Consider the following 22,653-nt stretch of genomic DNA (forward strand, 5'->3'; position numbering starts at 1 on the left):
ATGAAAAAAGGAAGAATTGGGCAATAGATTAGTCTTGTTTTATCTCTTTTACTAAATCCTATCCAAAACTCCAAAAAGATATCTGAAGCTAGTGTCATCTGGAAAAAAAAAAAAATGAAAATGCTCATCCCCCTAAAAATAATGGCAATTATTTTTGAAGTGCATTAGAGTTGTAGCACTAAGAGACTGAAAACACCTGAGGTTGCATGCCAGCCTGTGACAGGAAGCTGTCATCTCAATGACTTCTGACAAAGGAATTAAAACTAGACTTGGTGACGGCTGGCTGAGCGAGAGACAACAACAAATTGAGCTAGTGCCATTTCAAACTGCGGACCAATTTTAAAGATTTAAAATGTAAATGCAGTCTAATAAAAATGTTAATGCACACACCCTTTGACCCAGCAAATCCATTTCTAGGATTTGGGTATCCAAAAATGCCATCACATATGCACAAGGATATGTGAGCAAGATTATTCACCAAAGTCAATAATTGTAAAAACATTTTTCCCTGAGAGGAAATGTGGTTAAACTGTGATTCATTCATGCCATAGAATACTATCCAACTTTTCAAAAACAATGCGGTGGATCTCTGTTTACTCAGTAGACCAAATAAAATCTAGCAAGAAAAGCAAGTTGCTGGATTAAACATAGCATATCCTACTTTTAAAAAAAAGTGTTTTAAATAAATGTTAGTGAGGTTTTAAATAATTCTTAAAAGAAAAAGCTGGAATGATGCATTCTTAGAGTTACAGATTTTTACTCTTTGCATTCATATTTCTGAAACATCTGAATTTTCTACCATGAGCATTTCTTTTTATAATCAGAGAAAAGCAATAAAGATTTAAAATGAAAGTGGAAATGGCTAACTCTCACTCTGAGGTAGCGTCCTGCCTGAATTCCCCCTATTTGGCCAGCACCGCCTTTCACCCACCTCCCTCATTGAATACTGAGGTAGCTTTGATGGCTGTGTCACAAACTCCTGCTGTTTTTGTGGAGGGAAAATAATTCTAATTGTACAGTTTTAGAGAGAGTGCAGATTGATTAATGATTAATTTTCCAATTTTCCTTGCAAAATTTTAAGGAGGTTTCTTGGCATTTTTGTTTGTTTTAGAGGCAGAATCTCATTCTGTCATCCAGGCTGGTGTGCAGTGGTGCAGTCAGCTCACTGCAGCCTCAAACTCCTGGGCTCAAGCAGTCCTTGCGCCTCTCTGTCCCAAAGTGCTGGGATTACAAGCATGAACTTCTCTACCCATCCTTAAGGAGGATTTAGTGTCTAGAAACTTCTGACCTTTTTTTTTTTTTTTTCTTAGATGGAGTCTCTCTCTGTCACCCAGGCTGGAGTGAGGTGGCATGATCTCAGCTTATTGCAACCTCCACCTCCTGGGTTCAAGTGATTCTCCTGCCTCAACCTCCCAAGTAGCTGGGACTAAAGGCATGTACCACCCCGCCCGGCTAATTTTTGTATTTTTAGTAGAGATGGGGTTTCACAATGTTTACCGGACTGGTCTCGAACTCCTGGCCTCAAGTAATCCGCCCGCCTCGACCTCCCAAAGTTCTGGTATTACAGGCATGAGCCACTGCACCTGGCCTTTTTCTTTTTAATATAAGTAACAATTACTTTTGAGAAACTAAAGGGGCCAGGTGTGGTAGCTCACACCTGTAATCCCAGCACTTTGGAGTCTGAGGCAGGCGGATCACAAGATCAGGAGATCAAGACCATCCTGGCCAACATGGTGAAACCCTGTCTCTACTAAAAAAAAAAAATACAAAACTTAGCCAGGCGTGGGGGCGGGCGCCTATAGTCCCAGCTACTTGGGAGACTGACGCAGGAGAATGGCTTGAACCCAGGAGGCGAAACTTGCGGTGAGCTGAGATCCAGCCACTGCACTCCAGCCTGGGCAACAGAGCAAGACTCTGTCTCAAAAAAAAAGACAAAGACACGGCCGGGTGCGGTGGCTCATGCCTGTAATCCCAGCACTTTGAGAGGATGAGGCAGGTGGATAATGAAGTCAGGAGTTCAAGACCAGCCTGGCCAACATTCTACTAAAAATACAAAAAAATTAGCTGGGCATGGTGGCACACACCTGTAATCCCAGCTACTCGGGAGGCTGAGGCAGGATAATTGCTTCAACCCAGGAGGTGGAGGTTGCAGTGAGTGGAGATCATGCCACTGCCCTCTAGCTTGTGCAATAGAGTGAGACTTTGTCTCAAAAAAAAAGAATGTTTTTGCAGACTTCTAAGCTATCATGTCCATTCTGCCCACTGACCACCGTCCACAGCCAAAATATTTCCACACAGAAAGAACAACTGCTGCTCCTTTTAAACTCCAAAAGTCAGTATCATAACTTGTGCTTATTTATTTCCATAGCCTGGTCATCATAGCGAGATCCCATCTCTACAAAAAAATCTAAAAAATTGTCCAGGCATGGTGGCTCACACAGATAATCCTAGCACGTTGGGAGACCTAGGCAGAAAGATTACTTGAAGCCAGGAGTTCAAGACCAACCTGGCCAACATAACAAGACCCCCTTCTCTATTTTTAAAAATAAATAATTAGCTGGGCATGGTGACATGAGCCTGTAGTCCCAGCTACTCAGGAGGCTAAGGTGGGAGGATCACTTGAACCTAGGTGTTTGAGGCTGCAATGAGCCATGAGACCCTGTATCATAAAGAAAAAAAATTATTTTCCTCATGTCTGTTGTTTATGTGTTGATTTACACTCCTCTTTTCAGCTGTCTTTTTGTTTTTCTTTGAAAGTCTCTTATTCTTCCTTCTTAAGAGAGATGTTTTAGGCCGGTGCAGTGACTCACGCCTGTAATCCCAGCACTTTGAGAGGCCAAGGCAGGCGGATCACCTGAGGTTGGGAGTTCGAGACCAGCCTGACCAACATGGTGAAACTCCATCTCTACTAAAAATACAAAAATTAGCTGGGTGTGGTGGTGGGCGCCTGTAATCCCAGCTACTTGGGAGGCTGAGGCAGGAGAATCGCTTGAACTTGGGAGGCGGCAGTTGCAGTGAACTGCGATTGCACTGCACTCCAGCCTGGGCGACAGAGTGAGACTCCGTCTCAAAACAAAAACAAAAGAGAGATGCTTTACCCCTTCACCACTGCACTTGAGACCCTCAGGCCAGCTCAGCTGTGCTGGAGCCCTCCTCAAGGTGTGCTGTGGTTTTCCCTCCTGCTGTCATTTACTCCCTCACTGCTCCTCCTGACGGCAGCAAGTGCAGCAAACATTCCCTTCCCTGCCCTACAGGTTAGGCCAGGTGTTTGTAATGATAAACTGCATTATTCTTCTATTCCTCATGTCTGACACACTTCAGAAAAATGATTCCCAATCATTGTGTCTTGTGACACTCCAGGATGTGCCCAATTTGAGTTGTGAAATCATTTGTAGTCAGAAATTTTTAATTTCTCTTAATTTTTTTAAGTGGCATATGGCACTTTTCTGAGGAGAGGGATGGCATGATCCAAGTAAGGTGATTAAACTCTTAAAAATAATAATATTCACTGTTTAGTTAGGCTAGTCAAGTGGCTCCTAAATCCTTATTTCAAAATCACGTGACAACTGGACATTGCTCCAGTATCACCTCTTCCCAGGTAAATTGTTCACTTGGTACCTGTGAGTGCCTACTCAATCTGGGCAGTTAATTTGGTCTCACCCTACGTTGACATAGATTTGCTTCATAATTATATGGGGCAGTAGAGCACTTAATTGGAAGTCACTGAGTCACGGATCCTTTCATTCCTCCTGCAGTCTGCAAGCTCTTGACTTGGGGCAAGGCACTTAATTTGAGCCCTATTTGCTCATCAGCATAATAAGGTTACTAGTCTAAGAGATAACTAAGCTTTACCTAGCTCTAAAATGATGTTTCATGACCAGCATGTTGGCTCACACCTGTAATCCCAGCACTTTGGGAGGCCAAGGCAGGCGGATCACGAGATCTGGGGTTCAAGACCAGCCTGGCCAGCATGGTGAAACCCCATCTCTACTAAAAATACAAAACTGAGCTGGGTGTGGTAGCACATGCCTGTAATCCCAGCTACTCCGGAGGCTGAGGCAGGAGAACTACTTGAACCTGAGAGGTGGAAGTTGCAGTGAACCAAGATCGTGCCATTGCACTCTGGCCTGGGCGACAGAGTGAGACTTCATCTCAAAAAAATAAAATTAAATGCTGTTTCACGTGAAAGTAGTGTTTTGTTTTGTTTTTGTTTTTTGTTTGTATATGTGTATATAATTTTTTTTTTTTTAAGACAGGGTCTTGATCTGTCACCTAAGCTGGAGTGCAGTGGTGTAATCATAGCTCACTGCAGCCTCCAACTCCCATGTTCAAGCAATCTACCCAGTTTAGCCCCCTGAAAATAGCAGACTACAGTCCCATTCCACCATGCCCATCTAAGAAAGTCGTGTTTTAGGCTGGGCGCGGTGGCTTACACCTGTAATCCCAGCACTTTAGGAGGCCAAGGTAGGAGGATCACGAGGTCTGGAGTTTGAGACCAGCCTGACCAACATGGCGAAATCCTCGCTCCACAAAAAAATACAAAAATTAGCCAGGGCCATGCACAGTGGCTCTTGCCTGTAATCCCAGCACTTTAGGAGGCTGACTCAGGCGGATCACCTAAGGTCGGGAGTTCGAGACCAGCCTGACCAACATGGAGAAACCTCATCTCTACTAAAAGTACAAAATTAGCCTGGTGTGGTGGTGGGCACCTGTAATCCCAGCTACTCAGACGGCTGAGGTAGGAGAATCACTTGAACTCAGGAGTTGGAGGTTGCAGTGAGCCGAGATCGTGCCATTGCACTCTAGTCTAGGCAACAGGAATGAAACTTTATCTCAAAAAAAAAAAAATTAGCTGGGCATGGTGGTGCACCTGTAATCCCAGTTACTCAGGAGGCTGAAGCAGGAGAATCGCTTGAACCTAGGAGATGGAGGTTGCAGTGAGCTGAGATCGCACCACTGCACTCCAGCCAGCCTGGGCAACAAAGCAAGACTCCGTCTCAAAAAAGAAAAGAAAAGAAAGTGGTGTTTTATGCTGGAAAAAGCACTGGAGGTTTTTGTTTTGTTTTGGTTTTGTTTTTTTTCTTTTAGAAAAATTGAGTTTGCATAGCTGGGCATGGTGGCTCATGCCTGTAATCCCAGCACTTTGGGAGGCCAAGGTGGGCGGATCACGAGGTCTGGAGTTCAAGACCAGCCTGACCAACATGGTGAAACCCCGTCTCTACTAAAAATTTAAAATTAGCCGGGCTGGTGGCGCACACCTGTAATCCCAGCTACTCAGAATCACTTGAAACCGAGAGGCGGAGGTTGCAGTGAGCCGAGATTGTGCCATTGCACTCCAACCTGGGCGGGCAACAGAGCGAGATTCCATCTCAAAAAAGAAAAAAAAAAGAAAAATTGAGTTTGCGTCAAAGATTGTGTATTAGAGGCTGGACGCGGTGGCTCACGCCTGTAATCTATTTGGGAGGCCAAGGCGGGTGGATCACCTGAGGTCAGGAGTTCAAGAGCAACCTGGCCAACATGGTGAAACCTCTACTAAAAATACAAAAATTAGCCGGGTGTGGTGGTAGATTCCTGTAATTCTAGCTAGTCGGGAGACTGAGGCAGGAGAATCACTTGAACCCAGGTGGTGGGGCAGAGGTTGCAGTGAGCCGAGATCACACCGCTTCACTGCAGCCTGGACAAAAGAGCAAAACTGTCACACACACACACAGACACACACAAAAAGATTGTGTATTAGTAGCTGTGTGACCTGGCGTAACCTGCCTGATGTTCCATTCCATTCTTCTGTGAAGTTAAGTTGTAGCTACTTCACAAATATAGTGAGAACCAGATGTATGTAAAAAGTACTCCAGGCCAGTATTTCTCAAAGAGAAGCATCATGAGCCAGGTGCAGGAGTGCGAGCCTATAGTCCCAGCTATTGAGAAGGCTGAGACAGAAAGCTTGAGCTCAAGAGTTGGAGTACAGCCTGTGCAAAATACTGACACCCCTCTCTATTTATTTTATTATTTTTTTGACATGGAGTCTTGCTCTGTCGCTTAGGCTGGAGTGCAGTAGCACCATCTCAGCTCACTGCAACCTACACTTCCTCGGTTCAAACAATTCTCCTGCCTCAGCCTCCCTAGTAGCAGGGATTACAGCTAATTTTTGTATTTTTAGTAGAGACGGGATTTTGCCATGTTGGCCAGGCTGGTCTCGAACTCCTGACCTCAGGTGATCCGCCCCCTGTGGCCTCCCAAAGTGCTGGGATTACAGGCGTGAGCCACCATGCCCAGCAGCCCCTCTTTTAAAAAAAAAATGAATACACAAATATTAAAAAAAAGTTTCGTGATTAGAAAAGATTGGAAAATTCTAAGTAAAAGAAAATTATATTTCCTTCTTTTCTCTGAAATTTCTCAGAGCCTTTAAAATCCTATTTCGCATCATGAATCTCCAAGAGAAGACTGCAGAGTGGAGCTTTTCCTAGGACCACAGAACCCTCTTCTCCCTGAGCATCTTTAGGGACTGTGACTGGAATGCTGTTTGGGAAACCACTCAGCAGTCTGCCTGGTACACAGCAGAAAATGCTGAAGCAATGTTAAATACTGGCACTAAATCAGTCAGATTTTACCCTTTCCATGACTCTTTCATTTTCCTTATTTATTTTTATTTTTATTTTTGAGACGGAGCTCTGTTGCCCAGGTTGGAGTGCAATGGCGTGATCTTGGCTCACTGCAACCTCCGCCTCCTGAGTTCAAATGATTCTCGTGCCTCAGCCTCCTGAATAACTAGGATTACAGGCACCCGCCATCACACCAGGCTAATTTTTGTATTTTTAGTAGAGACAAGGTTTCGCCACGTTGGCCAGGCTGGTCTTGAACTCCTGACCTCAAATGATCCACCTGCCACGGCCTTTCAAAGTGCTGGGATTGCAGACATGAGCCACTGCGCTCAGCCTGTCCTTTGGTTTTACAAATAAATGTGCTGCTGTGGTTCTGCAACCATTTTATTCTAACGTCCTCTGTAGAAATATTTTTAACTAATAATCTAAAAGAAAATACCTACACCCTCAAATGTGTTATATGCCACATTTTAACGCCTTAACTTGTGCTTCCAAAATCTGATGAACATGTTTTGATGCATGCCACAGAGGAAAGCATCTGTCATCACTGTGAATATGTAGAATTTCTTACAAATGTTTTATTGTTTGGGAAAGCTCAGCTCTGACCAACCCTCTGGATTTGTGGCTGTACAAAGCAGGTATAATTGGAGCAGAGAGTAAGCCTGAAAATCGTAAGAGTCTCAGACGCACCAGCTCAGCACAAAATCTTGGAACGTTGACAGTTCACAAAAACACATTGACCAGCGTGTGATAATAATATCGAACATTAGCCAGATGTGGTGGTGCATGCCTGTAATCCCAGCTACTTGGGAGGTTGAGGCAGGATAATCTCTTGAACTTGGGAGGCGGGGGTTGCAGTGAGCCGAGATCGAGCCACTGCACTCCAGCGTGAGTGACAGATCAAGACCTTGTCTCAAAAAATAAAAGAGTTGAGATAAAAACATTAGTGTTACTCAGCATCAATAGTCAATTTCTGCATTTTATTATAAAATTAAGCCTGATCCATGTAGCTGATCATAAATCTATTCTCCATATTACATCCAACATGAACTTTTAAAATTGCAAACCTAATCACCGTATCTCACCAACTCTAAAATGCCCCTGAGTATAGGCCACATCATTATTTCACATATAGCCCAGAAAGAAAACAATGCTAATTAAACTTTGATTTCAGCGATTTTGTAAGAAAAAAAGTGTCTCACAATCATTGGAATATAGTATGCCAACCACCTCACCTCCTTAAAAACCAAAAATTTGGCTAGGCGCGGTGGCTCCCACTTCTAATCCCAGCACTTTAGGAGGCCGAGGCGGGCAGATCACTTGAGGTCAGGAGTTTGAGACCAGCCTGGCCAGCATGGTGAAACCCCGTCTCTACTAAGAATATAAAAATTAGCTGGGTGTAGTGGCGAGTGCCTGTAATCCCAGCTACTTGGGAGGCTGAGGCAGGAGAATCGCTTGAACCCGGGAGGCAGAGGTTGCAGTGAGCAGAGACTGCACCATTGCACTTCAGCCTAGGCGACAAGAGCGAAACTCCGTTTCAAAAAAATAAAAATTTTAAAAATAATAAAAACCAATAATTTTTCATCTTCCCCGTATCAGGACAAAGCTCCTGACCGCGTTCTACAAAGCCAGCATATTTCTCTCTTTTTTTTTTTAAGCAGGCTCAGAAGGGAAAGGGTGTCTCTTGCTCAGGGGCCATGCTAATTTCTGTATCGTTTCAATTTTAATACATGTGCTGCGGAAGCGAGCACAGGTCTCTCTTCTTGATAGCACTTACCATGGTGGACATCTTAGTTTTGCTTATGTGTTTATCTGATCAGTATCTTTTGGGTTTTTTTTTTTGTTTATTAGACAGTCTCACTGTGCCGCCCCAGGCTGGAGTGCAGTGGAGCGATCTTGGCTTGCTGCAACCACCGCCGCTTGGGTTCATGTGATTCTCATGCGTCAGCCTCCCGAATAGCTGGGATTACAGGCACCCACCATCATGCCCGGCTAATTTTTGTTGTTTTTTTTTTTTTGTAGAGATGGCGTGAGCCACCGTGCCCGACCGGATTGGTTAGATACAACTTTCTTTTCTTTTTCTTTTTCTTTTTTTTTTTTGAGGCGGAGTTTCGCTCTTGTTGCCCAGGCTGGAGTGCAATGGCGCCATCTCGGCTCAGTGCAACCTCCGCCTGCTGGGTTCAAGCAATTCTTCTGCCTCAGCCTCCTGAATTGCTGGGATTACAGGCACCCGCCATCATGCCTGGCTAATTTTTATTTTTATTTTTTTGTAGAGGTGGGGTTGTAGAGATGGCGTGAGCCACCATGCCCAACCGGACTGGTTAGATACAACTTTCTTTTCTTTTCTTTTCTTTTGAGGCGGAGTTTCGCCCTTGTTTCCCGGGCTGGAGTGCAATGGCGCCATCTCGGCTCAGTGCAACCTCCGCCTGCTGGGTTCAAGCGGTTCTCCTGCCTCAGCCTCCCGAATTGCTGGGACTACAGGCACCCGCCATCATGCACCGCCATCATGCCCGGCTAATTTTTGTATTTTTTGTAGAGATGGGGTTGTAGAGATGGCTTGAGCCAGCATGCCCGGCCGGATGGGTTAGTTTTCTTTTCTTTTTTTTTTTTCTTTTGAGACGGAGTCTCGCTCTGTCGCCCAGGCTGGAATGCAGTGGCGTGATCTCTCAGGTCACTGCAAGCTCCGCCTACGCGGTTCACGCCCTTCTCCTGCCTCAGCCTCCTGAGTAGCTGGGACTACAGGTGCCCGCTGCCACGCCCGGCTTATTTTGTTTTTTGTATTTTTAGTAGAGACGGGGTCTCATCGTGTTAGCCAGAATGGTCTCAGTCTCCCGACCTCGTGATCCGCCAGTCTCGGCCTCCCAGAAGTGCTGGGATTACAGGCATGAGCCACTGCGCCTGGCCGGGTTAGTTTTCTTACCCCAAAAAACAGATACACCTTTTTTTTTTTTTTTTTGAGGCGGAGTTTCGCTTTTGTTGCCCAGGTTGGAGTACAATGGCGCCATCTCGGCTCCCCGCAACCTCCGGCTCCCAGGTTCAAGCGATTCTCCTGCCTAAGCCTCCCGAGTTGCTGGGACTACAGGCACCCGCCATCATACCCTGCCATCATGCCCCGCCATCATGCCCGGCTAATTTTTGTATTTTTTGTAGAGATGGCTTGAGCCACCATGCCCGGTCGGATGGGTTAGTTTTCTTTTTTTTTCTTTTGAGAAGCAGTCTAGCTCTGTTGCCCAGGCTAGAGTGCAGTGGCGCGATCTCTTGGGTCACTGCAAGCTCCGCCTATGCGGTTCACGCCATTCTCCTGCCTCAGCCTCCTGAGTAGCTGGGACTACAGGGGCCCGCTGCCACGCCTGGCTAATTTGTTTTTGTATTTTTAGTAGAGATGGGGTCTCATCGTGTTAGCCAGGATGGTCTCAGTCTCCCGACCTCGTGATCCTCCATCTCGGCCTCCCAAAAATGCTGGGATTACAGGCATGAGCCACTGCGCCCGGCCGGGTTAGTTTTCTTACCCCAGAAAACAGATACACCTTTTTTTTTTTTTTTTTTTTTTTTTGAGGCGGAGTTTCGCTTTTGTTGCCCAGGTTGGAGTGCAATGGCGCCATCTCGGCTCACTGCAACCTCCGGCTCCCGGGTTCAAGCGATTCTCCTGCCTCAGCCTCCCCAGTATCTGGGATTACAGGCATGCGCCACCACCCCCGGCAAATGTTGTATTTTTAGTAGAGGCGGTGTTTTGCGGTGTTTTGCTGTGTTGGCCAGGCTGGTCTGAACTCCCGACCTCAGGTGAGCCACCGCGCCCGGCCCAACAGATACAACTTTCTACCTCATAATAATGTTTCAAGGATTATATGAGGTAAGATATACAAATTTTTTGCACATTTTCCTGCCCTATCTTACATTTTTGTTATGGTAAGGTCCTTTTGTACCAAGATGAGCCTTCCTCCTGTTTAAAACTGTATTAAAGTATATCTTCAGCATTTTTTAAAAAAGAACAGCCTGGCCAGCATCGTGAAACCCCATTTCTACTAAAAATACAAAAAAAAAAAATTAGCCGGGCGTGGTGGCAGGCGCCTGTAATCCCAGCTACTCAGGAGGCTAAGGCAGGAGAATCGCTTGAGCCCGGGAGGTGGAGGTTGGAGGGAGCTGAGATCACGCCACTGCAGTCCATTCTGGGTGACAAAGCACGATTCTGCCTTAAAAAAAAAAAAAAAAGAAAGAGAGAAATAGATTGCCATTTGGCTGGAAAAAGTGGTTTCCACATTCATACCCTTTAAAGCCTCCGCTCCGCCATTACAGTCTTCCGCACTTTGGTTCCCCAAGGCTCGCTCTTCTGAAGATGGCGGCCATGGGAGCCGAAGAGAGCTAGGAACCGCCCAGCGCGGTGGCTCACACCTGTAATCCCAGCACTTTGAGAGGCCAGGGTGGGCAGATCACCTGAGGTCGGGAGTTTGAGACCAGCCTCAACTCCCGTGGTGAAACCACGTCTCTACAAAAAAATACAAAAATTCACCGGGCATGGTGGCGCCGGCTCGTAGTCCCAGTTACTTGCAGGCCGAGGTGGGAAGATTGCTTTAGCCCAGGAGTCCAGGGTACAGTGTACCGGGATTGCGCCACTGCATTCTAGCCTGCTTGGCTGGAGTGAGACCCTGTCTGAAAAAAATGTATAAAAAAGGGCCAAGAAGCTCTTGGCAACATTTTTAATGCTTTTACATTCTGCCCACTGTGTCAAACTAATTGTTCCCAATTAGTGGAGCTTGTTTAAGCTGTGACTAAAGGATGTTTTTATATAAGTGAAATAATTATTCCTAAATATTACTTTTAAACACGGATTTTGTTTAACCTTGTTTCTTTTTTGGAGAGTGGTAACACCAAGACTACTTTATTAAAAGCATAACTAAGAGCAATTGATGGATACGTAAAGACGTAGTAGGCACATCCATGTAGTAGTGCCACTGTGAGGAGCATTCAGGAGTAATTCTGCCTTAATGCTTAGGTATGTATCTGATTTATGGAAGATAGGCTGTAGGCTGTATAACCCATGTACGTATATGTTAGGGACTGAATTATGTCTCCCCGCAAAAAGATTTTTGGAAGTCCTAACCCTGAGTACCACAGACTATGACCTTATTTAGAAACAAGGTCATTGCAGATGAAATTAGTTAAAATGAGATTCTGCTAGAGTAGCATGAGCCCCTGATCCAATACTACTGGTGTCCTTGCTGCTGGTGTCCTTATGTGAAGACAGACACACAGAAAGCCATGTGATGATGAAGGCAGAGATTGGAGGGATGCAGCAAAAGTTGCCAAAGATTTTCAGCAAACTAGCAGAAGCTAAGAAGAGACTTCCCCTTCAGAAAGAAGGAGCATGGCCTTACTAACACCGTGAGTTATCCCCAGAATCGGGAGAAATAAATTTGTGTTATTTTAAGCCACCCCATTTGTGGTTCTTTGTTATGACGGTCCTGAGTGTGTGAAGCTATTTGTGGCCCACCTACTTGATTCACCTAAATATGTTAGTGGGAAAATAGAGTTGCCTGGGTGCGTCGGTCATTTCACACCTGTCCGAGCCTCCACCTGAGATAAATCACCATCTGTTTGGCACAATCCCCCAGCCTACCACTTGCCACTGGACCAAGGATAGACACCTGACTCTAGTGCAGTGAATCTACCGACTGACCAGCAGCCATAGGACTTGGGTGGCCTGGTGTGGAAAGAGGAGCCCCTTCTTGAAAATGGGGACTAATCTGGGCATGGTGGCTCACGCCCTGTAATCCCAGCACTTTGGGTGGCTGAGGCGGGCAGATCATGAGGTGAGGAGATCGAGACCATCCTGGCTAACATGGTGAAACCCCGTATCTACTAAAAATACAAAAAAAAAAGCCAGGCATAGCAGCGGGCGCCTGTAGTCCCAGCTACTCGGGAGGCTGGGGCAGGAGAATTGCTTGAACCCGGGAGGCGGAGGCTGCAGTGAGCCAAGATAGTGCCACTGCACTCCAGCCTGGGCAACAGAGCAAGACTCCGTCTCAAAAAAAAACAACAACAAAAAAAAGAAAATGGGGACTAAGACATAGAAGAATATAGCTGCAGAGAGTAGCTTCAGGGAACTGAAATAGGTTCAGAGGAAGCTCGAAGTGGCCATTCTGAAGTTTATGCAAACTGCTGGCCAGGAGAGGTGAAAAAAAAAAAAATAGAGAAGAGACATGACAGTGGGACAGGGGATTTGTTACTCTCACTCCAGGCTGCAAGTTGCCTCTCCACAATTAATGTCACCTTTTAGTAGAGAACCCAACTTTTCAGGTCTGGCATGGTAGCTCACACCTGCAATCCCAGCACTTTGGGAGGCCGAGGCAGGTGAATCACTTGAGGTCATGAGCTCAAGACTAGCTTGGCCAACATGGCGAAACCCTGTCTCTACTAAAATACAAAAATTGGCCGGGCATGGTGGCACCTGCCTATAATCCCAGCACTCAGGAGGCCAAGGCAGAAGAATTGCTTGAACCCAGTAGGAAGAGGTTGCAGTGAGCTGAGATTATGCCACTGCAGTCCAGGCTGGGTGACAGAGGGAGACTCCGTCTCAAAAGAAAAAAAACTTTTAGATAGGCTTAATGCTTCCCATTTTGATGGGTTGGTGGTGGTGGTGAATTTCCATAATATAGGGAGTTGAGTGGTTTTTGAGGGAGAAGGGCCCTCAAATCCAACCTCGTGTCCTAACCTCGCTGACAGCTAAGTGTGACTTGGAAGCTAAGTATTAACTAAGGACTTTTAGAAAGTTTCTTTAAAGGGAGGTGGGATAGGGCTGGGCCTCTTCGTCGTCTGGCTACTTAGAAATAAAATCAAGGGGCCGGGCGCGGTGGCTCAAGCCTGTAATCCCAGCACTTTGGGAGGCCGAGGCGGGCGGATCACAAAGTCAGGAGATCGAGACCACAGTGAAACCCCGTCTCTACTAAAAATACAAAAAATTAGCCGGGCGCGGTGGCCGGCGCCTGTAGTCCCAGCTACTCAGGAGGCTGAGGCAGGAGAATGGCGGGAACCCGGGAGGCGGAGCTTGCAGTGAGCCGAGATCGCGCCACTGCACTCCAGCCTGGGCAACAGCGTGAGACTCCGTCTCAAAAAAAAAAAAAAAAAAAAAGAAATAAATAAAATCAAGGGTGAGAGGTAAAATGGATAATAGGAGGCAGCATCCCTCCCCAACGCACCACAACCCTGTGCCGGACTCCCAAGAGCACGTGGCATAGCAGTGTATTCTGCCATTCCGCTGTGTACCACCCTCTGTCCTGTCTTGCCTTTCCCTTTCTCTTCAGTTCTTTCTGTTTCCTTTTATTTCTTTTCCTTCTTGTTTGTCTTTACCTACCCGGCATAAAAATGCTGGTTAGTACCTTTGGGTTCCTCATTCTGGTTACCTGTTGCAGTGAGTCTGTATCCTGAGAAATTCATGGAGATCACCATGATTAGAAGTCATGGCTACTGAGCCAAGCGTCATAGACTTGAAGCCTAGCAGCTTCCAGGGGCTCCAGGACCATCAGGTGGGAAGGCCCTGAGGGGTCCGGGACAGCTCCAGACTAGCTCCACAGGGGCAGAAGTGTACCAGGGCCTACCTGCTGCTCCACCACGGGCTCGGCTACTTGTCTCCCACCACGTCTCTGGGTCTACATGTCCCTCGGCTTTTGCTTCCCATACCAAAGGCTCAGTTCTGAGCCTCAAGTTCCATTTCCTCCCACCAGAGGATCTGACGCTCTCATTCAGCCACTCCGCCCTGTTTGGGAGCTTTCTCCCACAGTCAAGCCAGTCTATTGCCCATCCTTGGATCATGTGGTAGGAGCTGATGTTTTTACCACCCGCCTCTGTCCATCTTCTTGTGGTTACAGTGCCCTCGTTTTCCACAGGAAAGTCATGCCTCCCTCACCCTCATTTTGTATGGTCCAAATAGTGTCATATGGACCCACCATCCTCAGTGTCCATAGTGATGCAGAGATAGGTCCACTCCCCAGTCTTAGCCAATGAGATGCTTGAGAAAGGCACACTTCCTTTATCCCTGAACTTGCGGTTGTAGTGATGTGAACCAGGGTCTAGCAGCCATGCTGTCACCACCAGGGACAACCTACCTACAGATGCAGTCAATGTGGAGGGAGAGGAACCAGCGGGTGAAGGAGAGGTGGGGTCTCTGTGGCACTGTTTGAGCCTCCACAGCCAGCTAGGCATTACCGTTAGGTGAGTCAATAGGCTCCTCTTCTTTGCTCAGATCAGGTTGAGAGGGTTTTCCATCACCTGTAACTGAAAATGTCCTAACTAGTCCAGGTCAGTTGGCCGCCCTGGTGCAATCAGCAGTGGCTGGAGTAGCAGGCCAGATGTCACCTGCAGAACAAAGTGTGCTCAAGTCAGCCCTTGAAATGGGGCTGTGGGACGGGCAGTGTGAAGCTGAGTCTTTCCACTATAAATAAGGCTGTGCAAGGCCAAGTTAATACATGTTTGGAGTTCATAAATCATGGTGGCTATGGTTATCAAATTAAAAAAAAATCAAAACCACCAGTAGCCTCAAAAAACACATGATTGGAAATGTGAGAGGCTGTCAGGAGCCCTGGTCCGTGGGCAGCCTCGCTGGAAGTGCTGTGACCATGTGTGTGTTTGAACCAGGACAAACTGTTGATGTAGACATCTCCCCAGATCCATTCCTCTAAACTGTGTAAAGTGATTATGTATTGAATCACTTGCCTAAGACAGAGTAGTGTCTGTTTGCTGAATGAGATTCTTCCCCACAATATGGTTTGGATTTGTGTCCTTGCCCCCATCTCATGTCCAGATTGTAATCCCAGTGTTGGAGGAGGGGCTTGGTGGGAGGTGTTTAGATCATGGGGGCGGAATTCCCTCTTGCTGTTGTGATAGTGAGTTCTCATGAGATCTGGTTGTTTAAAAGTGTGCAGCACCTCCCCCTTCTCTCTGTCTTCCTCCTCTGTCCATGTAAGATGGGGCGAGCTTCCCCTTCACCTCCCATCATGACTGTAAGTTTCCTGAGGCCTCCCCAGCGATGCTTCCTGTACAGCCTGTGGAACTGTGAGTCACTTAAAACCTCTTTTCTTTATAAATTACCCAGTTTCAGGTAGTTCTTTATAGCAATGCAAGAACAGACTAATATACCCCCTTTCTCAAAGACTGCCACTTCTATATTCTGTATTTTAGAAGTCAGCACTATTCGAGGAATTGAAATGAAACCTAAGGTAAAATAAAGCTAGCAAACAAAGGAGAGATTTGTGTAGACAGTCTAGACAAGTTTACATTCCACATTAAACACTTGCATTTATTTTAACAGTTTCATTTATGACTTTACAGTTGTTTAATAAATATTATGGCATTCCAACTAGGAATATAGTATCACCCCTTTACACATGAGAAAATCAAATGAATGGCTTAAGGCAAAAATTCTTTTATTAGTACCCAAAAGTCTAGACTTCGTTATTATTTTAAATTTAGAAAAGTAAAATTTCAATAGTTAGTGGCTAGCAAAACTGTATTTTTTTTTTTTTTTTGAGAGGGAGTCGTGCTCTGTTGCCCAGGCTGGAGTGCAGTGGTGTGATCTCGGCTTCCTGCAAGCTCTGCCTCCTGGGTTCACGCCATTCTCCTGCCTCAGCCTACAGGTGCCCACCACCACGGCCGGCTAATTTTTTTGTATTTTTAGTGGAGATGGGATTTAGCCAGGATGGTCTCAATCTCCTGACTTTGTGATCCGCCTGCCTCGGCCTCCCAAAGTGCTGGGATTACAGGCGTCAGCCACCGCGCCCGGCCCCAAAACTGATATTTTTAAGTGTGAACTAATAATTTGGTTAGGTTTATTCAGAAAATAAACTTTAAGGATTTAGGGATTTGCAAGCTTCAGTTTGAAGTAGGTTTAGATAGCTAAAGATCTTTGGATTTTGTAAAGAGAAAATTAATTGAAGAAAGAATTTAAGGTAAATATGATTTATGACTATCTGTTTTAGATGTGAAGTGGTAAACAATATTGGCAAAGCCACAGATTGGGAGTAGAGTGGGGGAAGGAAGACAGGAAGATAGTCAGGTAAAGGAGTTTGTAAGTCATTCATAACCAACCAACACTACCCATATAGCATGATAGTTATGAATATACCAAGGCCTTTTAGACCACTCTGGAATGCACTTTGACCCTCTCTTTTAAATCATGAATTTCTATTGTTTTTTTTTTTAAGCCGAAGTCTCGCTCTGTCACCCAGGCTGGAGTGAAGTGGTGCAATCTCAGCTCACTGCAACCTCCATCTCCCAGGTTCAAGCAGTTTTCCTGCCTTTGCCTCCCAAGTAGCTGGGACTACAGGTGGCCGCCACCACTCCCAGCTAAGTTTTGTATTTTTGATAGAGATGGGTTTCACCATGTTGGCCAGGCTGATCTCAAACTCCTGACCTCAGGTGATCCACCCACCTCGGCTTCCCACAGTGTTGGGATTACAGACATGAGCCACCACCCCTGACCTAAATCATGAATTTCTTCCTTAATTTGTGCAAAATTTAGTGTACTTGCATTTCCTTCTGTGTTCTTTTCTATCCTTAAGATTTTTCAGTGCAGAAATATTCTTGCGTGGGATAGACATTAAAAGATGAAACTGGAAGCCGGGTACTGTGGCTCATGCCTATAATCCCAGCACTTTGGGAGGCTGAGGCAGGTGGATCATCTGAGTTCAGGAGTTTGAGACCAGTCTGACCAACATGGGGAAACCCTGTCTCTACTAAAAATACAAAATTAGCCAGGTGTGGTGGTGCATGCCTGTAATCCCAGCTACTTTGGAGGCTGAGGTGTGAGAATCCCTTGAACATGGGAGGCAGAGGTTGCAGTGAGCTGAGATTGCGCCATTGTACTCCAGCCTGGGTAACAAGAGTAAAACTTCGTCTCAAAAAAAGAAAAAAAGAAAAGAAGAAGAAACTGGTAATTGGGAAGATGAAGTAAAACAGGAGTAAGAACTTTGCATTGCAGCCCTAGTGGGTTATGGTGGAGGGAAGGAAGCAGAGGTGGGTACCTGAGACCATAGAACTGCACTTGCATAGAACATGTATGATCCAGATAGATGCAGCCAGGTCTTGGTGCACTGCTGTGTTTAAGGTGTGCTGTGAGCTAAGCCTCTGCAGCATAGTTTATGGTGGTCCTATCCCCTTGTAAAAATTATCTTTTGAACTCACCCATTGTCACCTCTATCCTTCATTCAGCTTTTGCTTATGCTACTCCTCCCCTTGGAACACCCTTTCCCCAGTCTTTGCCTAGTGTCATTCATCCTGTTAGATCTGCCTGCATCTCTGCCAAGAATCCCCTTAACTTGGCCTTTTTTAGGGGTGAGTTTGAGGAGAAAGCTTAGGAAATAATAAGCCAAATGTTTGTGTCTTAAAACATCCAGGTAACTCTGGATAGTGACAGCCAACAACGTGGAGTCATAAAAGCAAAAATAAACATTTGAATAAGCAACAAGACATTGAAGACAATATCTCTTGACATAATCAACAACAGGCAACATCAGTTTCTTAGCATCTCATAGAGACTGATAAAGGAGACAATTTCTTTCTAGCAAACAAGAGATGGTGAATGGAAATTAGCCTCTTCTAATGTAACCTGTATAGACTAAACACTGTAAAAGCCTAATGTTCAGCTAGCACATGGTCATGAATCCAGCTTTTAGTACAATGCCAAGCACAGTGTGAACTCAGTACATATTTGTTGGATTAATAAATATTAGTCCTATTTGCTGTTGGATTAAAAGCAAGTATAGAGGTCGGGCGCTGTGGCTCATGCCTGTAATCCTAGCACTTTGGGAGGCTGAGGCTAGTGGATCACCTAAAGTCAGGAGTTCCAGACCAGCCTCGCCAACATGGTGAAACCCCGTGTCTACTAAAAATACAAAAAATTAGCCAGGCATGGTGGCGGGTGCCTGTAATCTCAGCTACTTGGGAGGCAGAGGCAGGAGAATCGCTTGAACCCCGGAGATGGAGGTTGCAGTGAGCCGAGATCACACCATTGCACTCCAGCCTGGGCAACAAGAGTGAAACTCCATCTCAAAAATAAATAGCAAGTATGGAGCACAAAAATGGCACAAAGCAAGGAAGTAAGTCAGGAAGGGTTTTATGCAGGTTGTGACTATATGATATGCATCTCAAAAAATGTTATATTTTCCGGAGGAAGTAGGGAGCTGGAATAATTCTAGGCAGGAGGGATTCATTTTAGCAGTGAGTGAATTGTGATACTACAGCTGGGAAGTACAGGGATGTGCTGAAATGTAGGGCATAGTCAGTGGCTAGAATGAGATGATGCTGAAGGGGAGATGGACAGGGGTCACTCCTTGGCCTTCTGTGCCAACCCAAGGATTTGGGCCACGGGGAAGGAAAAAAGATCACATCGACATCAGCATCTTAGTAAGAGGCCTTTGGCTGCTGTGTTGAAGATAGCTTGGATCAGTTCAAGCCCGTAGAGGCAGAGAGCTTTCTTTATTAGATTTTGTCATGATCTTCTACAGCACCACAGAGTTGAATGTCAAGTTATATTAAGGAAGTGAAATCAATAGAATTTAGTCATGGAGTTGATGTTTTGTGATGACAGAGGCTAAGAGAGTCTAGAATGACTCAACTAGTGCCACCAAAATAAGGAATACAGGAAGTGGACTAGGTAGGTTTCTAAGGGAAGATGATGAGATCAGTTTTTTTATAGCTGAGTATAAACTACCCCTGTGGATTACAGGTGGGTGTGCACAGTAAGCAGCTGCATAATTTAGTACAGATACAGATTTTGATACAGATTTTGACTCAGCAGCACTGAAAACTGTTTGAATTAGATTACCTAGACAGAGGAGGGATGTCACTAAGGACAGAGCTTCCACATTTAGAAGTCAGGCTGGGTGTGGTGGCTCACGCCTGTAATCCCAGCACTTCGGGAGGCCAAGACAGAAGGTTCACTTTGAGGCCAGGAGTTCAAGACCCACCTAAGTAATATAACAAGACCCTGTCCCTACAAAAAGAAAATAAATAAATTATGTTTTTAAAAATAAACATTTAAGAAGTGAAGGCAGAGGAGCACTTGTGTCCTCACTTTTACATGTACTTTTTACTTTTGGGGGAAAATGTACATCATTGATATTGGTGTTCTAATCTCCACAAGTGATTTGAGGTTGGGTTAAATATTTTTCATTGTAAGTAACGAATTGCGTTTGGAGCAGGAACAGTCTGAAGAAACAGTGTTAGTGAAGGCATGGGAAAAGGCCTCCTCTGTGTGATGTCCCAAGGAGTGTAAATTAGTACATCCTTCCTGTGGCAGAAACCATTAGTTGCCCCCAATATCCATTTTCCCTTTTCCTTAGTAAACAATTATCTGACTTTTAGCCGAACACATGGGCTTTAGAGAAAAAAAATTTAAAAAAAGACTTCATTTCTCATCCTCCCTTACAGCTACAGCTAGCCATGTGACTAAATTCTGGCTAAGGGGATGGCAGTGGAAGGGGTGACTGACTACACAGAAGAATCTGTGAGAGTTGGACCCTTTTCATCTCTTCCTTCTTTCTGCTGTTTAGAATGCAGATTCTGTGGCTAGGACTTCAGCAGCTATCCGGTACCACGCAAAAGCAGCCAAATTCTGAAAGTCACGGAAAACCCAAATGAAAGGGGCCTGGTTCCCTGGGTTATGGACTGCGCCTCTTTTTTTCTTTTTTTTTTCTTTTTTTTTTTTTTAGATGGAGTCTTGCTCTGTCGCCCAGGCTGGAGTGCAGTGGCACAATCTCGGCTCACTGCAACCTTCGCCTCCCAGGTTCAAGCAATTCTCCTGCCTCAGGCTCCCTAGTAGCTGGGACTACAGGCGCCCGTCACCATGCCTGGCTAATTTTTGTATTTTTTAGCAGAAGCGAGGTTTCACCATGTTGGCCAGGCTGGTCTCAAACTCCTGACCTCGTGATCCACCCGCCTCGGCCTCCCAAAGTGCTAGGATTACAGGTGTGAGCCACTGCGCCCAGCCTCAGGACTGCCTCTTTTTTTTTTACATAAATGCCTGTCTGTATAAGCCACCCTTTTGGCTATTCTGTCTCATTCAACTGAACATAGTTCTGTCTGATGTGCTTCCCAAAGACAGCTTAGCAATGTTTTGTCAAGTAACATGTGCACATCCTTTATTCTGGCATCCCATCTCAGGGAATTTACCCTAAGGAAATAATTACGCAAATAGGGAGTGGGGAAGAGTAAAATAAAAGTCCTTCAAAGAAAATTGGTTAAGTAAATTAAAATTATGTAAAAAGGAACACTGTGAAGCCACTAAAAATAATGATGCTATATTTAGACATCACATGAATAGATGTCTGTGACATAAAGTATAGGAAGAGATTATAGACGAGCATGTTTAGAATTATCCCATTCATATAAAACGTATACACACATACAAATGAATCTATATAAGTATATAGATACTCAGAAATACTTGGTGGATATCTGTTAAGTATAAAAATATTTCAATATTCTTTGCCAGGCGTGGTGGCACACACGTGTAATCCCAACACTTTGGAAGGCCGAGGCAGGCGGATCACCAGATCAGGAGTTCGAGACCATCCTGACCAACATGGTGAAAGCCCGTCTCTACTAAAAATACAAAAGTTAGCTGGGCATGGTGGTGCGTGCCTGTAATCCCAGCTACTCAGGATGCTGAGGCAGGAGAATCACTTGAACCCAGGAGGCGGAGGTTGCAGTGAGCCGAGATCGTGCCATTGCATTCTAACCTGGGTGACAGAGCGAGACTCTGTCTCAAAAAAAAAAAATCTAATATTTTTCAATACCTGGAAATGGACTTTTTTTTTTTTATAGTTTCTTCCCATGCTTTTATTTTTAAACTATTATTTAAACTATTTATGATCAGCTTGACCATTATAAAAACTATAACGTCTTTTTAATTTTTTTAAGTGCTCTCTTTAAAAACCTAGTATCATTAAGAAAATAGTCCGGGCACAGTGGCTCATGCTTGTAATCCCAGCACTTTGGGAGGCCAAGGTGGGAGGATTACTTGAGCTCAGGAGCTTGAGACCAGCCTGGGCAACATAGCGAGATCTCTGTGTGTGTGTGTGTGTGTGTGTGTGTGTGTGTGTGTGTGTGTGTGTGTGAGTGAGATGGAGTTTCACTCTTGTTGCCCAGGCTGGAGTGCGATGGCATAATCTTGGCTCACCACAACCTCCACCTCCCGGCTTCAAACGATTCTCCTGCCTCGGCCTCCTAAGTAGCTGGGATTACAGGCATGTGCCACCACGCCCGGCTAACTTTGTATTTTTAGTAGAGACAGGGTTTCTCCATGTTAGTCACACTGGTCTATGGACTCCCGACCTCAGGTGATCTGCCCACCTCAGCCTACCAAAGTGCTCGGATTACAGGCATGAGCCACCGTGCCCAGCCTACTTTTTCTTTAGAAATATATTCACAGGCAATGGGAAGTCCTTGAAGGAATATGTAATGGGAGACGTGCAATGGCATGATCTCAGCTCACTGCAGTCTCTGCTTCCCGGGTTCAAGTGATTCTCCTGCCTCAGCCTCCTGAGTACCTGGGATTACAGGCACGCACCACCACACCCAGCTAATTTTTTTTTTTTTTTTTTTTTTGTATTTTTAGTGGAGATGGAGTTTCACCATGTTGGCCAGGCTGGTCTTAAACTCCTGAGCTCAAGTAATCCACCCGCCTCAGCCTACCAAAGTTCTGGGATTACAGGCCTGAACCACCACACCCAGTCCTGTGGTATAGGTTTTCATAGCCAATCTAAGGCAAGTAGTGTGGGACTTTAGTGAAGGGGTGGATTAGAGGGAGATTTTAGAGTTGAATTGAGGCTTGGTGACAGATTGAATGAGGGATGAAGATGTATAGGGTCTTCCAGATTTCTGTCTTGGGTGATTGGAATTGGGATATCATTAAAATAAGAACAATAAAGAAATAAGGAAATCTAGCTGAGTGTGGTGTCATGTGCCTATAGTCTCAGTTACTTGAAGCAGGAGGATCCCTTTAGTATAAAAGAGTTCAAGTCCAACCTGGGCAACATGGTGAAACCCCATCTCTTAAAAAAGA

At 45.3% G+C, this 22,653-nt stretch overlaps 1 protein-coding gene and 1 non-coding gene across 4 annotated transcripts in view; one reads left to right on the forward strand and one right to left on the reverse strand.

Moving 5' to 3' along the window:
• FBXO36 (F-box protein 36) overlaps positions 1-22,653 on the forward strand; it is an 86,966-nt gene that overhangs the window by 5,330 nt on the left and 58,983 nt on the right. The window lies entirely within an intron of this gene.
• On the reverse strand, positions 8,247-8,350 carry LOC114671583 (U6 spliceosomal RNA). Its single transcript, XR_003721619.2, has one exon. It is a non-coding gene; the product is annotated as a U6 spliceosomal RNA (small nuclear RNA).

The sequence above is a fragment of the Macaca mulatta genome, chromosome 12 (assembly GCF_049350105.2).
Source record: "Macaca mulatta isolate MMU2019108-1 chromosome 12, T2T-MMU8v2.0, whole genome shotgun sequence".
Lineage (NCBI taxonomy): Eukaryota > Metazoa > Chordata > Mammalia > Primates > Cercopithecidae > Macaca > Macaca mulatta.